The sequence below is a fragment of the Protopterus annectens genome, chromosome 15.part0 (genome assembly GCF_019279795.1).
Source record: "Protopterus annectens isolate FY-2018-M chromosome 15.part0, PAN1.0, whole genome shotgun sequence".
Classification (NCBI taxonomy): domain Eukaryota; kingdom Metazoa; phylum Chordata; order Ceratodontiformes; family Protopteridae; genus Protopterus; species Protopterus annectens.
Window position 1 is genome coordinate 362,627,498 of NC_056749.1, and position 21,225 is coordinate 362,648,722.

The window sequence follows — 21,225 nt, forward strand, 5'->3', positions numbered from 1 at the left end:
TGGACATTTGGATTATTGTTACAAAATGTCCAAGTTCATCTACACTGAAATCACAATTTTGTATGTTTGCTTAATAGGCTTCATACGAGAACGTTTGTAGTTTGTCTACATACCTGACTGAAGGAATGAATAAGCAGTAAAACCCACATGCACTATGAAAATATTTTCAGAACTGCAGCCTGCTCCGAAAGATGAGAGCTTAACCATACCACATGATTATAAGGTTATTTTGAAAAAGAAATAAAAACTAGAATGTAATACAGCAATAGGGGACTAACACTGGTGAATTTCTTTAGGGGAAACAGGAAAATTGCAATAGGGATGTAAACAGTAATGTGATCATGTCTGCTAGTTACATTATTTTTTTATTTACACATTCATTATGTTTACTGAGTAGGGTACAAAAGATGTACCCATTATTTCTGACATGACAACAAATCAGTAAGAATAAAATTAAATCAAAGATCCTCTCATACTGCAATGCACAACCATATTTAAGAAACATTTTTAATTCTGAAAAGGAACATTTAAGGAATGTAAGTGTTCAGCAGAAGTCAGAATAGCTAGAGATTTTTCTGAAAGATGCCATTCAGCACTTTTAAAAATTGTATTAGAGCAGTAGGACAAGCATCAGAAAGCACGCCATCAAGTTCAGGAAAAGTAAACATTTTGCTCAGTCAAATATGGTATGCTGTAAAAACAGTGTATTCGGCCAAAGGACTTATGAATTGGCCATTTCTTTTTCTATAAAGAATGTTCATCCATCATTTTTATACAATATTTTTTGTGGTTACTATAATGTGTATTTATTGGCTCCATATCGTATGCATGGCAAATCAAATAAATGTTTGTTTTCAGCAAACACATTTTTTCACCAACATATACTAACAGAATAGCTTGTCTACCTGTTTCCTCATCACATATACTACTGAAAAGCTGCTTTTAACACACAGTAATGGCCACACACAATTCAATTTTTCAGTTTACTCTTTTTATTCATTTTTAGTCCATTCAAAAGACCATTCTGCCAGTGTAAAAAATCAAATCTCATTGCTCAAAGTGGATGGGTCATTCAAAAGTGATTTTTTTTCAGTGACAACAGCCTAATAACGCACAGTAGTGACAAAATTCAAGATACCTTACTCAACTTTCACATAAAAAGCATATAGACTATGTAGAATGCTGCAGTAGATCCTGGCATTTTATGTACTAAACTCAGCTTTTCAGCCAGATCACTAGGCATCTATGCAAATGAGGTTTTATCTCTGGAAACTCATGTTTTCCAATAAGCTCCACTGTTTAACAACAGCTCAAGTGCTTAAAGCATCAAGGCCACCTCACTATTTAAAAGTGAATGTGATTCCAAAGAAATTCCAAAGTGAGCTGGAATGCATCATACCTGCCTGGCATTTTGGATGTGATACAGACCATGTCATGTGAACAATGCTGAATATCCATACCAGCTGGAAGTAGTCATCTCGGGGTACTCACTAACAAAGTGATGGTATCTGTTAACATCAGTGAAGGAGTATGATGATCTTCGGTTTCCAAGCAGACTACCAAGATTTCAGTCAGTTTTGGGCATTAATATATCCACTATCTTTATCAGATCAAGCAAGGATCTGAAAGGAGTCTGGAGAATAAAAGAAAGTCCTGTCTGAGACAGTAAATAGTTAATTATGTAAGTTTTTTGCTCGACCTCAGTTAGGACTTGCACAGATTGTATGAGTATCATCACAAAGTTGCACATACAGCTGTGACACATTCATGAACCATTCATTGTCCACTTTTCAAAAAGTAGTAATAATTTATTTATTTATATTTGTTTTACTGGGAAAGTCTGACTGGGCACAGGTGCTCTTTTTCAGTGGAGGCCTGGGCAGAAAAGCTTCAAGATATCATATTTAATGCAATCAATATTTACAATAACAAATTAACTTAAAAAGCTTGGAACTACAGGAGAAAAGGGAAGGCCTGGGTTTGCTTGTATTTGTTTTCTTTTCCAGTGCAGTTTGTTTTTTTTTTTTTTTTCAAAGCCCAATACTGGAATCTGAAGTTCCAGAGGATGCAAATGTTTTTTTTTTTTTTTTTTTATAGAAACCACTGAATCTTTTTCATATGTAACCTTGTGAAAGGAATCATGAGAATCATAGAAGCCATGAACAATAGAATCCAGAGATATTCTCTGAACAGTCTTAAGACTGATAAAAGAACACCTTCTTCCTGTGCCAGAAAAGTTTTTTTGTTGAGAGGTGTTTTGAAGACAGCCCAGAAAGACAATCCTATGTGATGGGATCAAGGAGGATTTGTGAAGAGTTATCTGGAACTCCAGACTGTTCAGAAGAGAAGAGAAGAAACTCATTCTATGGACTCTTGACATATGCAAAAGACTCAGCAAAGTCATCTAAATAAGGAAATATGTAAATGCCACTCAGTCTACAATGAGCCATGGATAGGAAAGATCGAGAACTGGTCTCCAAAAAGTCTTTCTCCTTGGTACCAGAAGCATTCTGGAATATAAGCCTTTGCCCCTTTGATCTAATGGCACTGGTTCTATGACTCTTACGGTGAAGTAAGTGCTGAAGTACCAGAGGAAAAAAATCTGCTTGGTTTGCAGGATGGGGAGGAGCTCCCCTGAAAGGTGGTATTTGTATCCTGTGCCAGCTGTGGCCCTCCTGTACAAGTTTTAGCACCCAAGACTCAAACAATCTTTTGCCAAAGGGGAATGCAAAGAGACAGTTTCTCTGACACATTTCAAGGGACAGGGGGGCAGGGTGTGAGGACGGAGGAAGGAATGCTGGTACAGTCATTCTGAAGTATTTAGACGGTCTCTTTTTTTGGAAAAGATCATTGCTTCTTGTTATTCCCCCTCCTGTCATAGTTTTTTCCTGCTCCCTGTTTAGCTTGAGAAGCCAGGGATTATTTAATCTGTTTTTTGGAAAGAGGAGAGGATTTGGGATATGTGTAAAGGGGGAGGGGTTGAAAAAAATCTTAGAAACTGCATTAATTTCCCTTTTTCTTCAAACTGACTGATGACCTGAATAACAGGTAGGCCAAACAAACCTCCTTTGTCTAAGAATTTCAGACATCCCCTCATCAGCAAACTTCTGATTACGTACTCAGGCATACTCAATACTGCAGCAGTTCACCTAGACGGAATATCTGCACGATCATGCACACTTTTTTAAGGCAAACTTTCATATTTGAGAATGAGTAAAAAAAAAAAAAAAAAAAATGGAATTCAGATAAGATCTGCCTTTAGGAGGAAGTGTAGCAGATAATTCAAACTGTGCAAAAAATAGCACGGACTTCCACATATGTGTCTGAGTAGTTAAGAATTCTATACGCCAAAATGGAAGAAAATATTCTATTACCAAATCTGTCCTTTATGGATAGGGGCAATCTGCAACATACTCAAGGCATAGTCACAAACTCATGACATCCTCTTTCTCCTAGGGGCCATATATTGCATAAAATTGGGTTGTATTGGCTAGGCTTGCAGGGGGTCTTAATTCATTAGCCTAGTAATTTCCTATGTACATTTCCTTCTTTGTCTGAAGAAGGACTGAAGGGCTACAAAAGTACATTTCCATCTGGAGATTATGTAGAAATAGCAACAGGGTCATACCTATGGTGGGAGAACAAATATTTGTTAGAGAAACTTTGTAAAGTCTTTTTTTGGGGAACTAAAGGTTGAAAATCAGGATTATTATAGGTAGCCTTAAATATATCCTCCATGGTTGGCACAATAGGAACTACTCAAGTGAAAAGAGCATATCTACTTGTAATATATCAAATATCTCCTCAGTTCAGGGGGAACATCCACCTATTTCCATAAAAACACCTCATTCATCCTGGCTATTTTCTGAGAAAAAGAAAATTCTTTTAAGAGAGGGGTTGAGGACAAGGTTTCCTTTGAATCAATGATTTGGGATTGGGAATCTGCAACAGAAGTAGTCTTCTCTCTATTCATGTCAGAATTCTCTGACAAATTTTCTACACTAATTTCTCTGCTAACATTTTTCTCAGATCTGGATTTCTGACTACCAGAATAACTGCCTGTATTACTTTGTCTGGCTAAGGTAAGAAAATCATCTTGTATAACAGACATTATGTCTTCAGATGAAGTGTGTTTAACTTTTTGCTTTTTTCTTTGCAGGAAAATGTTTGGATGTAGACCAACTCAGAGAAGGCACATCTGCCATGTCTAGAGGTCTCTTTCCCCAGCTACCTCAACAGCATTTCCCAGAGTGTCTCCCTGATACACAGAAGGTGATTCTTCCATGCCCAGATCAGACAATGGAACAACCGATCATGTGTCTAACCTCCGATTCATGATGTCTGAAAATACAGAGGAAGCTGGAGAGTTAAGTGAGTGGTCTGCGAAATGACAACTGATCCCCTAAAGATTTACCCACTATCAGCTGAGACATTGACTAAGCCTGCAGTGTCGGCAAGGGCTCGTTGGTAAGTTTTTTTTCTTTCTAGGTAAAGATGGATCAGCAAGAGCAGGGTAAATATCCATGATATAATAGAGAAGGAGGCCTCAAAGGTTGTATGCTTTGCTGGAACAAATCAATCAGAAGAGTAGTAGTCAGAAAGTGTTCACAAGCAGCACATTTACACTTTCAAATACACAGTCCCATATCATAGTAATACATAGGTATCACACTAAACCATTTACAAAGAAACAGAGACTGACAAAAAAATGTCAGGTACATCATCAAAGTGTACATAAGCAAGGACTTACCCCATGATCATCCCTGGCCATTTAAAACACTCCACAACTCTAAAATTTGTGAAATATAATTCAGAGTTTACACTATCATACATTTTCACCCCAAAAATAGCTACCAAATTAATTAATGCTAAATATAGCAGTCCTTGACAGGAAAATACAGGCATGTAAAATCTTATAACAGTAGATGTCCTTCTCTTCAATGTTGCAGTTTTCAAAACAAAACAGATCTCTTGCCCAGGGCAGCCTGACACTCAGACAGTATATGAAAACCTAATGATCTCGTATGCACAGTACATCACATTTATGCTCCCAGCACAGAATGTAGGGCATAAAAGGGACGTTAGGGCACAACTATCCATAACTGAATTGCCCCAGAAGAGAACAGTCTCCATAGGTCAAAGAAGCCCATGTACATCCAGAAGGAAAAAATTCTGAAGAAAAAGGGGAACCCTCAACAAGAAGGAAATCTGAAACAAAAACCAGAACAAACAAAAGGGGGTTGGAGGGAGGGAGTGGATACTGTTAACAGTTAAAGAGAAGGACATCTACTGTTATAGTAAGATTTTACACAACTGTACTATGTCCTTCTTTATCACTGCTCCAGAAACCAAAACAGAAAGGAGAGTAAAAAAATCTCAAGGAACAAAATGAGAGGTGGAAGGCTGAGAAGAGCCCTCAACAAACCCACATAAAATGGTTTCAGCAAAACCTGCTGTGGCCCTAGAAATCATATCCAACATATAAGGCTTAGTAAAGGTATGCACTGAAGACCAAATAGCTTCAAGGATGGAAGTGGTGTCCAACCCATTGAAGAGGGCAACATCGCTAGTGGAATGAGCTCTAACAGAAGTAGACAGCTTTGCTATGAAAACGATAAAAGGAAATGTCCAGGAGGAGATGGTTTGCCTAGAAACAGCCAAACCCAATGTCCTGGGATGAAAGGAAACAAAAAGCTGATCATGGGACTAAGTATTCAGTACAGTAGCAAGGTGTTCAGACCACCTAGCAAAAGTACATTCAAACAGGTGGCAAAGCAGCTCTGGGTAGTTCTGTTTGTACACCCCTTTTATGCCCTAAGTTCTGTGTGGGGAGCATAAATGTGATGTACGGCACATACAAGATCATTAAGCTTTTATATACTGGCTGAGTGTAAGGCTGCCCTGGGCAGGAGATCCATTCTGTTTCGGATACTGCAATAGTAATATAGGAGGACATCCTAAGATATTCAAAAGAATATTGTGATTCTTAAAGAGGAAATACCGCTTTAAGCTCTATTTTAATAAGTACACTTTTCTTCTTAAAAGGGCAATACAGGTGTGTGGAAGGGTTCCTCAGTGGGGACTTATCTGCCAGAAATAAAGCTAAAAGCCAGCTGTTGCTTCTGTGAAGCCTCTGAGCTGCTTCTTCACGAGGCAGCAAGGAAGTACTGAAGAAAGCCTTGCTCTGACTGCTAATTTCTCTCTACAGGGTAGTCCAATCAGTAATCAGAGCAAAGGTGTGAGAGGTAACCTCTGAGATGTATCTTCATGAGGCAGCATGAAAGTGCTGAAGAAATGTAGTTGTTAAAAAAGGTTTCCTGCACTGTTTTTAAAACAGCTCAGCTGAAACAGAATTACCAATGAAAATAAGGCTTTTATACCTTTGGTCACCACCTCATACTGTAGACCTTCTGTCACCTAAAGTGTCTCTTTTGGTAGGTTGATTGAGCTGTCAGATAAACAACCATTAAAAAATATTGTCTGTGGAATATCACCATTCTCACTGTTGCATTAGCTTTTAAACTATATGGGTTGTGTCTTGCCTAGGACACGATAACCAGCCAGCTTCCAAAAGCTCTAGCTCCCTCCCACACCTTCACTCTAACTGCTGATTTCCCTCCACTGGGTTGTTTTTTAATGGCTGTTTATCTGACAGCTCAATCAACCTACCAAAAGAGACACTTTAGGTGACAGAAGGTGTAAGCGCCTTATTTTTTATTGGTAAGTGTTTCAGCTGAGCGGTTAGAAAAAACAGTGCAGGAAACCTTTTCTAACAGTTGCATTGTAGACATACATGCTGTAGGTTCTGCAAGCTGTACGAGTTTCGTGGTTTATGAAATTGTACATAGAGGCATTTTACATTTAGAGTGTAGGGGCTACAACCCTGCACCCACTGGCAACAGTCACCCTAGAGGTCACAGAGGCAACACTCACAAAACCACATCCCTTTGTCCAGACATAGCACTAGGTGGCACATGATGTGATGCACAAAAGATGACAATCTCCACTGCTGGCATCACTGTTGCTTGCTTAGGACATTGTATGCTGCTCCCTTCAACCTCAGTGTCCCTTGGAGGACACTTGTCTTGACGCCAATTAGAAAATCTTTTTCCATTTACTAATATATGATGTTCTAGTAGTAGGTTTTCTTGCCGCCTCTAATACCTGCTGAATGTCTCAGAAAATAGGTGATTAAAAGATATTAAAATTCTATCATTCTGGCAGTTAGTTACAAATGTTTAGAGCTGGGATATATCAAACACTCCTTATCCTGTGTGAGTAAGTCCAGACTGTGAGGAATCCTGTGGTAAATGGCTTTGGCCATTTCCAGCAGAATGGAAAACCACTGTTGACTGGCCCAGAAGAAAGCCACTACAATGATCTTTAGAGAATCCTTGTGAATCACCAGAATGACCTTGGATATTAGTGAAAAGGCAGAAAAGCATACAGGAACACTCCTGGTCAAGGAACAGAAAAAAACATTACTTTTCCAGGCCTACTTGCATGAAGTAATAGAGAAAACTTTTGCCAGGTGATTGTTGGACTGGAGGCAAAAAGCTCATTTTGAGGGGTTTCCCACAGCTGGATCAATTCCTGGAAGACCCCTGATTCAATTTCCAATTGTAAGGGTCTGTCATAGTCCTGCTCATCTTGTCTGCTGCAACATTTTGCTCTCATGTTATATAAGTTGCCTATAGAATGAGATACTGCTCAAAAGTTATATCACAGGCCACTATGGCTTGTCTGCACATTGGGTATAACCTGGTTCCCTCCATGACTGTTTATATACCACATCACTGTGTTGTTTTTAAACACTTGTTATGGTCCTGGGGATCATAGATTGAGTGTGTGTTGAGAGAATTTATAAGTACCAACATCTCTTTTACACTTGTGTATTTCGGTCTGTCTTTCCAGTTTCAGAGACCCTAAACTTTTATCTCCACAGACACTGCTTGACAAGTCTGAGTTGTCTGTAATTACACAATGTGCTGGAACTTGAAGTGAAAAGGGGAGACCTGAATTCTGATAAAATTAGTTTCTCTAAAAAGAGACTTCACATAAACCCCAAACTACAATCCTGAATGTCAGAGAATGTTGATGTTAGGACAATACAGATTTTAGGTACAAAATTATTTTTTTTCTTATGCAGTCTTGCCAGAGAAATCATAAGAATCATAGATGCCATGAAACCTAGTATCTTGAGGAAATTCCTGAGCTGAGATTGAGTTAAAAACTCAGGAGTAGAGCTAGATACATAAAGAAAAGATGAAAATCTCTTTGAACTGAGGTATAGAGGAGACAACCCAGGTTAAAAATCCTTTGAGAAATTAAAGACATTTATGTTCTCCTGTAGCCCCAGTCTAAATAGGAAAGTTTTCACCTAAGTGAGGGATTCCAGGCACTTTGGAGAAGGCTCTGCAAAGGTAAGCAAGTTGTCTAAATAAGAGAAAAATGTGAATACCTTGCAGTCTACATTAGGCTATCACTGGAACTAGATATTTCGTAAATACATTGAGTCAGTGGTTAGACCACAGAACACAGACAACTGACAGTATAATCCAGACACAGATAACCTTAAGAAACACCTGAAATCTGGATGTATAAGAATATGATAACATTCCCCTTTTGTTAACCATGTAAAATCATTGGAGAGACACTACCTTTTCAGGGAAGACCTGGGATCAATGCCTGATTAAGCAACTCACTTAAGGTCTCAGCCTCACTGTAAGCAAATGAGGGCTAAAGGAATGACAGCTCATAACCTTAACCCTGTGCACCAACTACCGGCATCTTTCAAATCTAACGTCACTCAAACTCAAATGAGGAATGAAAGGTAGCCTTAGGTTTGTGTGTCAAAGGCATGTTAGCATTCGCATAAACAAAGGATATACATTCTGATAACCATTTAGATAAAGTTGTTTTAGTCACTGGATTACCTTTTCTGGCTTCTGAAAAGGATACAAAAAGTTGATCTGATTTTCTAATATCCTTAGTTCTGTCAAGATAAAATCTGAGCTGTGTACATCAAGTTTGTACAGCATGTATTCCAATTTGTTAGAGTGGTTGGGAAAAAAGACGGGCAGCTCAATGACCTGATTGATATTGGATTCAGAACAGACTTTAGGCAAAAATGAGGGGTTTGTTCTGAGAGATACTCTATCAGCATGGAAAATCATGTAAGGTGGTCTGACAGATAATGCTTGAAGTTCTGACACTCTGCGGGCAGAAGTAATGGCCACTAGAAAAATAGTTTTCCAGGATAAATATTTGAGGTCACAAGAAGATGCTGGTTCAAAAGGGGGGAGAATAATTTGAGACAGCATAAAGTTCAAATTCCAGGGAGAATAAGGAATTTTGACAGGAGGTCTCATGTGAAGAACACCTTTAAGAAAAGTTTTAGATAACTTATGGCCCATAACGTTCGAGCCATCGAATCCAAGGTGGAAATTTGAGATGGCGGCTAACTGAACTCTAACTGTAGCAGCTGCTGCCCCTTCCTTAAAAATCTTTGTCAAAAATTCCAAAATGGATGATAGCGGAGCTCGGACAGGGTCAATTTTCTGTGTGTTGGCCCAAATTGAGAACCTTTTCCACTTACTGCAGTATCATTTCCTGGTGGATGGCTTGTGAGAAGACAACGGAATTTGTTTTGTATCTTCTGAAATCGAATGAAGCCTGGCAATTAGGGGAAGTGGATTAGCCGAGCAGTCAGTTTCAGGGACTGCAGGGAAGAATGGAGGTCCCCTAACGGGTGCGTCATAAGGTCCGGAACTGGGTCCAGGATCCATGGATCTTCCAACAGGTGATGGTGGAGAAACAGGAACCAGATCTGTCGAGGCCAGTAGGGGGCTATGAGGATGACAGTCCTATCCAATGATTTTGCTTTCTGTAAAAATCTGGGTATCAATGGAAAGGGTGGGAATGCATAAAGGAGACCCGAGGCCAATCATGTATGAGTGAATCTCTGGGGGATGTCCCGCAGATGGTATTAGGGCAAAGTAGCTTCTGCATTTTGAACTGATGTGGCTGGCAAAGAGGTCGCAGCATGGCTGGCCCCATTTGCAGAAAATCAACTCCACAACCTGTTGTTTGAGACACCACTCGTGAGGGAGCAATATCGCCCTGCTTAGCTTGTCCGCTATCACGTTGGATTTTCCCGGGATGTGCGTTGCTAACAGAAAACGCTGGGATGACAAAGCCCATTGACAGACACTGAGGGCTTCTCGTCAAAGGGGGTAAGACTTGGTTCCACCTTGCTTGTTCAAGTACCAGACTACTGACATGTTGTCTGTCTGAACTGCAATATTCCCTAGAGGAAGAGAGTCCTGAAAGTACTGCAATGCCAGAAGTACCGCTCAACTCCAGAACATTGATATGCAGATGTGACTCTTGATCCGTTCATGTGCCTTGGGCAGTCTTTCCCTGAAAATGCCCTCCCACCCTATCAGGGAAGCATCCATGGTCACAGTGGCTACTGGGGGGGGGGCAAAGGGCCTTCAGATTGTGACATGAAGAGACGTCAACCACCACCGAAGGTCTCTCTTGCAGGTATTTGTGATGAGAATTATGTGGTGCATTGGCAGTTTTTGGTAAGACCACTGAGCAAAGAGGAGCCATTGAAGGATTCGCATATGCATCCTTGCGAGTGGTACAGCCAGGATTGCAGCTGCCATCAAACCTAGCACCTTCAAGACCTCTGCTGCTGTAGCTTTGTTCTTTGACACCAGTGTGTTGATGTGTTGGCAGAAAAGTGAGACTCTTTCGATCGGAAGGCGTAGAGTGGAGGTTGAGGTGTCTAACTCTGCTCCTATAAAAACAGTATGCTGCGATGGTGATAAGGCAGACTTTTTGAAGTTGATTGTAATGCCTAATTGATGGCAGAGTGTCAGAGTGTATTGTGTTGCCTGAGTCAATTGATGCCTGGTGGTAGCGGTGAGGAGCCAATTATCTAGGTGTGGAAACACCTGGAATCCTAGACGCCTCAGGTGAGCCGTGACCACTGCCATGCATTTGTTGAACACTCTGGGGGCTGTAGTGAGACCAAAGGGCAGGGCTCAAAACTGGTAGTGATTGGCTCCCAGCCGGAAATGCAGATTATCCCTGGAGCGTCTGTTCATCTTTATCCTTGAGATCTATGGAGCACATCCAATCGCCTTTCCCTAGGAAGGGAAGAATGGACTGAAGCGTGACCATTCGGAACTTCTCTTTCTTTATGAACTGACTGAGTCTGCTGAGGTCCAAGATAGGTCTCCAGTCCCCTGTTTTCTTTGGTACCAAAAAGAATCTTGAGTAAGTTCCGAATCCAACTTGGTCTGCTGGGACTGGTTGGATGACTTTTTTTTTTTTTTAGCAATTTGTGGACCTCTATGATTGCTTGTTCCTTGAGACTGGGTGGAACATCTGGGATTCTGTATACAGGAATGGGAGGGGTAGAGAACGGTATTAAATATCCTCTGGAAATAATGCTTTGTACCCAAGTATCCAACATTATGTTTAGCCACGCTTCTGGGTACAAAGATAAGCGACCCCCGACTGCCTCCAGAGCTGGACAGCCGGACTCCCTTCAGGGGCGCTGGTAGGGCTGACCAGAGAACTGTTCTCAGTCACCCTGCTGTTGCGGACCCCCTCTGCCATGCGGGCGGTGTCTTCCATTATAACCCCCTCCTCTGCCTCTAGAGGGGGTTTCTCCACGTGTGTCCTGGAAGGTTCCCTGTGCTTTTCGGAGCCACATTTTTCCGCCCTTAGGGCCCTTGGGATAGGGCTGAGTAGGGGTAGAAAAACAGACTCCAACGGCAGATAGGGTCTTGCCTTCCCGCTCACACCTGGTTAATGTTTCCTTTACTTTAGGCCCAAACAGTGATGAGCCGTCAAACGGAGTGTTAATAAAGGAAGACTTAAAGGGCTATTCAAAGGAACAGAGACGCATCCAGGCTCATCTCCGCAGAGCAATGCCTGAACTAGCGGCTCTACTCGAACCATCAGCTGCATATATGAGATGCATAGACCAGTTCACAATCGAATTTAGGGTAGCAAGCTGTGTGTTGACTTTGTCGGCTACCCCTGCAGCTACCGTACCCTTAAGAGCATCTCCTAGCTCTTTCAGGAGATCTCTTTGGAGTCTCGTGAAATGGGTTAAGTAGTTCAGCAATCAAAGAGAAAACATCACTGAACTAAACATGCGTTTTCCATATCTATCCATGATCCTAGACTCTCTATTAGGAGGATGGATAGATGTGGATGTTTCAGACACTTCCTTTTTGGTGGCTGCAGCTACCACCATGGCATCAACAGGCACTCCCTTGGTCAAAAAGGCTTTCTCCACTGGGGCAGAGATAAACTTGTTTTGCTTCAGAGGGACAGGTTCCATGGCATCCAGCGACTCCCACACCTTACGAGAGATCAGGTCCATTAGTTCATCGTAAGGTGGAGACACCCAAGAAGTGGAAGGTTGAGACCCAAAAGCCTTTAAGAGCACTGACCCGTCCTCAGTAGGGGTTTTGGACTACCAACCACCCCTGTGATTCAGGATCTCTAATATCTCTGCAAAGGAGATGTCCTCAGAGGGGGATCGAGGGGACCCTTCTGACTCATCCAGGTCAGTGTCAGATGTCAAAGACTCCTGTGGGGAGTCTAAGTGCCTCGTCTTGCACAATCTTTTCCTGGGTACCTCCTCAGTGGGGGGATCTGGGGAGGACTTGGAAGAGCAGGGGATACCCTGTGGGGGCACTTGAGGCTCAGGGTCTCTACGCTTTGCAGGGGGACCGGTAGATGAAGCGGACACAGGAACTTGAGGGGAGAGGGAAGGCCGAGCCAATGCTGACGATGTCTTCAGAGACATGACTCTCCTCATGGTGTCGAAGGCGCCATGGCTCCGACAAGAAGGGGTAGATGGACCTGAATGGACCATCTGATCCTCCCGCATCAAAACCATAGGCTCCAAGCCTGAGGTGGGAACTGAGCTCATCTGAGCCGAAGCCCCAAGAGGAAGAGTCAGCACCAGCATATCGGTCTGACTATCGTCCCTGGACCTGACAGGAGAACGTCAGCTCCTAGCGTCCTCAGTCGGTACCGATGACGTCCGAGTAGATGGAACTGATAACCCCGGTGTGGGTCTCGGTTCCAAGGGTTGGACAATCTGTTCTGGCTCCTTCGGCTCCGAGGGTCCAGTACAGCTCGGAGGAGGAGTAGTCAAATCCGGTTCAATGGTCTTCGGCTCCGACGAAGTGGTCGGTGCCGACAACAATTTAGCAAGTCCTGGTGCCCTTAAAAGCTTCTGCACTAGCCGATCCATAACCAAATCAGATAGGCTGACCAAAGACTTAGAGGAATGCACCGAAGGTGCTGACTGGAGCAGAGGAGATGAGGGGACCTCGGAGACTGGCTCCAAGACTGGGAGCTGGCTCCATACCAAAGAGACACTCAGTTCCGAGAGCTGTGGAGCCGATGACCCTGTACCCTCATTTCCTTGCCCTCTTGGTCTGTTTGGAATCAGAAGACTTTGAAGATTCTGACAAAGTGCTGGCACTTTCCTGGCTACCCAACACTACAGAAAAAGAATGTTGCAGTAACCCCCTATCTACAAGTTTTCGCTTTCTTTCTAAGAGAACCCTCAATGAAAAGGAATGGTATATACTGCAGGAGTCTTGGAGGTGTTTAGCCTCCAGACAATAGACACATTGGACAAGTCCGTCCATTACGGATATTTTCTGTCCACAATCTGGACACTATGAACCTCGATTTGGGGTGAGATTTCTCTCTCAGACATTCTTTCAACAGAACACCACAAAAACATACCTGTAAAGGCTAAATACAGGGCTAACTAAGCCCACACTAAGAAAACTAACAACACTTGAACATAGCAAGACTAAATAGGTCCAAGAAAACAAAAACTACACACAAGGTAGATCTCTACAAAAAAAACTAACCTACTAAACTATTATTTTAAACTAGAAACACACTGAACACTAGCAATCACCCAAAGAACTAGAAAAAAATAGTTTTTTAAACTTGCGATTTGTCAAAATGGTCCGAGCTAACTGGATCACAGAGATCTCTCTTGCAGCAGCAAACTAGATCTGAGGTAATTCCAGCAGTGCATTGTGGGATAAGAGGCTTGGTCCCAAGCTACTGCCAAACCTTGAGCTTTGCTATCAGCTCCAAACCCATCAGTGAGAATAAACGGCGAGATTTAACTTCACATCTATAAATATAACAAGTCTTATATATACATTTTACATGCTCAGGTGCTTCTTCATAGAGAATATTTTTTTTATTTATATAACTATTGACAAACGATTTGCACTATACTTTTGGACACAACAGGTATTACTAATTTAAAAATGTATTCTAAGTATTTTCTTTCAATTGTTAATTGTAGTGGCTACAGTTTCAAAATTGTTTTGCAGCATACCTTTTATTTAAATATCATTAATTTCTAGTGTGAGCAGTAATGTCTTCACAGGATGAAAGGAATTGTGTATCTGTGGTCTAGCCCAACTGTCTACATGGTACATATGCTGTAATGGGTCCCCTTCATATGATCGAACTTTCAAAATTTCGACTTTCATATGGCCAAGACCATATGATCAAACTTTTGAAAGTTCGAAGGTTCATAACTGAGATCTCCATACAGCATGGAACGGGAAGATTTCCCTTTTCTGCACTGTAGTGCAATCTTGGAGATGGCATATATAAATATCAGGGTGCAGGGGGGCTTGCTCCCCTGCTAAAACAGTTCAGGTTTTTTCACTTTTTTATTAGATGTTATAACTTTCAAAAGTTCGATCATATGGTCTCGGCCATATGAAAATCGAACTTTTGAAAGTTCAATCACCTGAAGTAGACCTGCTGTAATACAGTAGCAAATATGTTCCAACTTAAATGTCTGCATGGCACATATGCTGCAATATAGTAGCAAATATGTTCAGATCCACTAGTGATTCAAGTTGCTCCTTAAATGATCTTAACATATTAGCTTGTCCAATGTATACAGAGCTCAACCCCCCCCCCCGCCATTTTCTACATGGGGTCAGGATGTTGTGTAAACGGTCCTGAATCTCTTGATTCAATATCACTCTGCTACCTTCTTTGTCAGTCATGCCTAGCTGTTGCAGGTCTTCCCTCACACTATCAGTCCACCTGTTTGGTAGATACCCTCGTTTTCCCTTACTTTCTTCCTGTCCATCTCACATCTTCCTCACCATATTATCTTCTGATTTTCTGTACATGTGCTCAGACCATTATAATTTGTTCTCTGCAATTGAAGCTACTTTGACCTCTGATCTATACAGAAAGGGTTCCTATTATATAATCAAAGACACAATTCTTTGATGCATTTTGCTCGAACTTGAAAGCACGAAATAGCAAAACAGCGAAACGGCATATAAGCGATTTCTTTCCCTAAAAAAGAAATTGCTTGGCCACCTCCATTACTTTGCCATTTTCCTCACTGTAGTATGATCATGGAGTTGGTATATTTAAGTAGGGGGGTGTGGGGGGCACAGCCCCCCACATTGGGGGGTGTGGGGGACAAAGCCCCCCCCTTATGTAATGTTTTGAAGTTTTTATTTTATTTTATTTGTGGAACAGTGATTTTTTTTCCTGGGGAAAAAAATTGCTGTTCCAAGTGTTCAGGATTGTAAGCTTTCACTTACATGGGGTCAATAATTCAGTGTTTGCTTTTTTTTAAGCGTTCGCTCATTTAATATAGACCCTATAGAAAGTTTGTTCAAATTATCGGAAGCAGCTGAGACAAAAATATATTCTTTTCACAACTCTAAATGAATACATCTTAAGTTTAAATTTACAGGTCCTTTATATCTACTTTTTCGGGATCTGGAAAGGAGAGGGGGAGATGAATAGCTTGAGTACCCACCTTTTCTTTTACATTCATAGGAAATAAACAGATGACCCAAACCCCTAAGGATTTTAGTCCAGTCAGTATATAATATCCAAGTTGCCTGTGGGCATCTGGAGTATTTAAAATCCTTATTTTTGTGATCTGGAAAGAAGAGAGGGGGATGAATATCTTGATAAAGTAAACACTGAAACTACTTTAGGCATAAATTAATCTTTTGTTCTCGAAGACACCCTTGTCTAATGAAAAATAAAATAAGGTTGACTCACTATAAGAGTTTGTAACTCAGATAAGTTTGCAGATGTCTGAGCAATGAGCGACATTGTTTTCCACAATAAGGACTTAAAATTATGAAATGTGTGCGGTTCTCTAGAACAAAACCGAGATCTCAAAGAAGAGCCTCCTGTTTTCTATGTGGATGTATATACAGGACCCTTTTCAAAACTGTTTAACTTGAGGTTGGGTAGAAGGGGTAGGGGGATCTATGGGCAGACAAGCAGAAATGGTCAAGAGGTGTATCTTGATAGAAGAATAAAAAACACCAGAGCATAACAACTCTCACAAATATTGTAGAAACAAAAGTGTCTGGGTCTTAATGGGGTCCTGGTTCTTAGCCTGGCAACGCCTAACAAATCTTTTTTCACTTACCCATATATGATGCTCTAATAGCATGTTGCTTAGAGACTTTAAATACCTGCTTCACATCTTCAGAAAACAGGTGCCTAAAAGGTATTCAAACTATTATGCAGGCATCAACTGAAGATGTTGAAGGTTGGGGTGTATAAAATAATCCTTGTCTTGTGTCAGTAAGTCTACTCTGAGTAAGACTGTGATAATTGCAATTGGCCATTTTTCTAAAGAAGGGAGAGCCACTGTTGCCTGAGCCAGAAGGGAGTTACCACAATTATCTTATGGGAGTATTTCTGAATCTTTAGAATGGTCATAGTTATCAGTGAAAATGCAGGAAAGGTGGACATGAATGTTCCCATCCAGGGGAATGAGAAGGCATCTGTCTTCCAGGCCTGTTTGCAAGGAATCCAAGAGGAGAATTTCTTTAGCTGTCTGTTGTGAATGGAAGTAAACAGATATATTTTTAAGAGTTCCCCACAGTTGGATAAATTTCTAGAAGACCCCCTGGTTGAGTTTCTATTCATGAGGCTCTGTTTTGGTCCTGCTAAGCTTTTCTGCAATAAAGTTTTGCTTTGACAGAATGTTGGTAGCCTGAAGTGATAGACTGTGATGAAATGCTAGATTCCAGGTGACCGTAGCTAGTCTGCAAAGGAACTATGATCTGGTTACCCCCATTTGCTTACTTACCACATTACTGTGACATTGTCTGTGACTACTAGCAGAGGATCCAGAGTCCACTGATAGTTTAGGGATTTGAAAGCATTTATTACTACCATATTCTCTTTTACATTTGTGTATTATAGTTTGTCCTACTTGTTCCCTAGAGACAGAACTTTCGCACCATTGTAAACACTTCAACAAGCATAGGCATCTGTGGTTACCAGCTAGAAAGGAGAAACGGAGACCTGAATTAAGAGATAAAGTACAGTTGTGTAAGTAAATGAACCATAACAGTAAATGTCATAATGGATAACCTTTGCAGTAGCCTACATTATACGAGTACAATTATCTGCACTGGCAGGCTTTACAGAGCTTTCGGGGCTCCCCATGTGCTCCAACTGCCAGAATGAATCAATTTAAAAGGCAGATAGAGTGCCATTTTCTTCAGAGAATTTTTTGACTAAAGAGGAGACAAGAACCCTCTAAACTCAGAACTCACATGGTTAGAATATCTGGAGCCATGTCAGACTCCAAATCAGTTCCAAGTGGCGTCCCACAAGGCTCAGTCCTGGGACACCTCTTGTTCGGTATATATTTCTTGGTGGTACAGGCCAACACGGAAGGACTATGGCTGACCAAGTTCTCAGATGACTGCAAACTAGGCACCATAATCGACTCTCCAGCCGACACAAGCATCCTACAAAAGGGCCTCATAGAAACAGACAACTGGTGCCAGAACCATGGCATCAAGCTAAACGCCAAAAAGTGTATAGTCATCCCCTTTGGCAAAAACAAAGTGCCCACAAATTACCACATAGGTGGTAATCCATTAAATCTGAAGTAGTAATTAGGGACCTGGGGACCCAAGTTGATAGCAATCTCTCATTTGAAAACCACGTGGCCAAAGTGGTTAGAAAAACATTTTATATAGCCCAGCTAATCATGAAGGGATTCACATCTAGATCAGGGGAGGTCATCATGCTTTACTCATCCCTCATCAGGCCCATAATTGAGTACAATGCCCCTTTTGGGATGTACCTCACCAGACACCTGCAGCAACTGGAAAGACCCCAAAAGTACCTCACCAAGAGGATCAAAGGGCTCAAACAGATGCCATATGCTGCCCGGATAAAGAAACTCCAAGCTCTACTCAGTGGCATACCACCTGCTCAGAGGCGATCTGTGTCTGATGTATAAAGCCATGTCCAACCCAGAATTAATGGACATGCTGCACCTCAGAAAATCCAAATCTCATCCAGCTACGCACTCAAGAGACTTGAACCTCAGCACTGAAATAAATAGGACATGCTGGAGGGACAGATTCATAACTCAGAGGCTCCCTTCACTCTGGAATAAAATCCCAGTCCAGGTTAGGCAGAGTCCCTTATTGACTCTCTTCAAGAGGAATCTTGATGAGTGAATGGGAGATCGTAGGTTTACCCCAGGTATCACTTCTGTGTCACTGTTAGACAGAGGCACAGTATACTAACCTCGAAAAAGGGCATAGCAGAATTCATTTAAAATGGGAGGCGAAAGCCAAACACACACTGGCTAGGCTTATAAATGCCCTAGGGCAGATAGCCTAGTATGAACCTATGAAACTTCCACTAGGAAGTAAATTATATACAAAAGGGTGACAATAAGAACACCCTGGCAAAACAAAATAAACAGCAGTAAAAAAAAAGGGAGCTGGAGGGAGGGTTGACTACTGCAACAATGATCCACTGGAACATCTGCTGTTATGGTAACATTATTTTCAATACATGGATCACTGCTGCAGAAGCCTACGTTATATGGGCAGAACACCACAGCTTAAGAATAGAGAAAAGGAAGGAGGCCAGTAACTAAGACTTCAGGAGTTCCTGGACTGTGGTTCTGGCAAATCTTTCTGGACCTGAAAAGAGAATCCAGTTTGAAGTGCTTTGTAAAGGTATGCACAGAGGACCACACCATCTGCCTCTAGAACAGAGTCCACCACAGAATGCCACTGAAGAAGCCAAACCTCTTTCCAGAATGCCACTGAAGAAACAGATACCCTTGCTGAATGAGCTGTAACCCTGCCTGGAAGTGGATTACTATGGTGTGTTTAACAAAATGTAAAAGCCTGACAACCATCTAGAAACAGTAAACTTTTGTCTCCAGTAGTCTTGATGTCTTACCTGCATAGGAGACAAATAGCTGCTCTGCTTTCCTGAAAGGCTGAGTTTTGTCAAGGTAGTATCTGAGCTGCCTATGCACAGCCAGAAAATGAAGAATCTTTTGTCTCTTTTTTTTTTTTTTTGGTTCAGGAAAAAAACAGTGTGGCTTAAATTAAACTCTGAGATGACTTCAGACATAAAGGTAGGATTTGTTTACAAAGAAACTCTGCCCTTATGAAAAACGAGGAAGAGCTGAATCACAGTAAGTCTTTTAATTCAGATACTTGTCTAGCTGATGTCAGAGTAAAAAGTAAAACAATCTTCCTTATTAAGAACCTCAAATCAGCCTCAGGAACTGGTTCAAATGAAAATAAGTTAAGCTTCTCAATCACAAAACTGAGACCCCAAGGAAAAGCCACATGTTTCCTAGGTGGGTATGAAAGGCCCATTTCAAAAACTCTTTAACTTGAACATTGTTAGAAGGAGGGGGATCTAAGGGGAGACAAGCAGAGATGGATGCCATATGTACCTTGACAAAAGAGTATGACAAGCCACTGGACGGTAAACCATACAAATTAATCAAGAAGCAGAGGCAACCAGGCTTGAAAAGGACCCTGGTTCTTTGAGTGGCCCTAACTAGAAAATATTTCCACTTAATATATGGTTTGCTAGAAGCAGGTTTTCTCATCTTCTTTAGTACCAGCCACATGTCCTCAGGAAAAAAGTACTTAAAAGGTATCAAATTATATCTATGCAGTTAGTTGAAAATATTCATGACAGGGGTGTATCAAACTCCCCATCTTCCGTGAGTAAATATGGTATATAGAAAAGCTTGTGGTAATTGCCCTTGTCCAGATTGAAAAGAAGGAAAAACCATTGTTGCCCTGGACAGAAGGAAGTCAGTGCAGTTTTTGGAGTCTTCTTCTGGATCTTAGAGAACTGTGGTGATGAATGGAAAGTCATACAGGAATATTCCTGTCCATGGCAATGAGACAGGCCTGACTATAAGGAATCCTGAAGCAGAATTTGTTTAGTTGTTTATTCTGAAAGGAAACAGACTGCTTTAAGGTGTTCCCCACAGGTGGATCAATTCTTATGACTCTCTCATTCATCAGCTTTTGAATTTTTAGAGATGCTTATTTCCTCTAATTGAGTGGAACATCAGGGAGGCCTTTTGCTCTTCTATGGAGGAAGTTGGGAAACAGGTATAAAGTATCCTCTGGATATGATCCTTTGCACTCAAGAATCTTGTGCGATGGTTGTCCAGGCTTTTGGGTGCAAGGATAAGCAGCCCTCCAACTGCCTCCAGAGAGAGACAGTTGGATAACCATTCAGGAGCACTAAAAAGGCCTGTTCAAGAAATAATCTCAAGAAACTTGATACTATGGAAGTCCTATGCCACAAGGGTGGCATCTCCCATTAATTCTATTTCCCCTTCTGGCTCTGGGGGAAAAAAATCTCCCCACGATTCTTGGAAAGGCCCTTGGGATTTTCTAAATCACGGTTTCTTACCACTGCATTGATTCCTGGAAAAGGTTCTCTGTGGGGTAGAAAAGCAGATTCCAATGACAGACAGGGTTTTTGATCCTTCTCACTGCGGGACAGCATCTCTAACTGTTGGTCAAAAAAAGGAAGATCCATCAAAGGGAGCATTGATGAATGATGCCTTAAAGGGCTTTGTGAAATCGCACAACCACAGCCTAATGGCTAAGCCTGAACCGACAGCTCAGGAGGAACCTTCAGCTGTGTGTTTGATTAACCTCATGAACGCATTAGTAATTGTTAGATTAGGGACTTCCATTTTAAAGTAGTTATTAGAAATTAGACAGGCTAAAGGGCAAAATAAATTGTGTTTTATTTATGCATAAAAGACAGTTAAGCAGAAAGAAAAATAACCTTGCTGGTCAAGCACGAGAGACAGTTTACTAGAAAGGAAAGATA

General features: G+C 41.4%; 1 protein-coding gene across 1 annotated transcript in view; it reads right to left on the reverse strand.

The window, feature by feature from the left end:
- Positions 1-21,225, reverse strand: part of CHRDL1 (chordin like 1) — a gene marked incomplete in the record, with an annotated part of 1,250,701 nt that overhangs the window by 145,958 nt on the left and 1,083,518 nt on the right.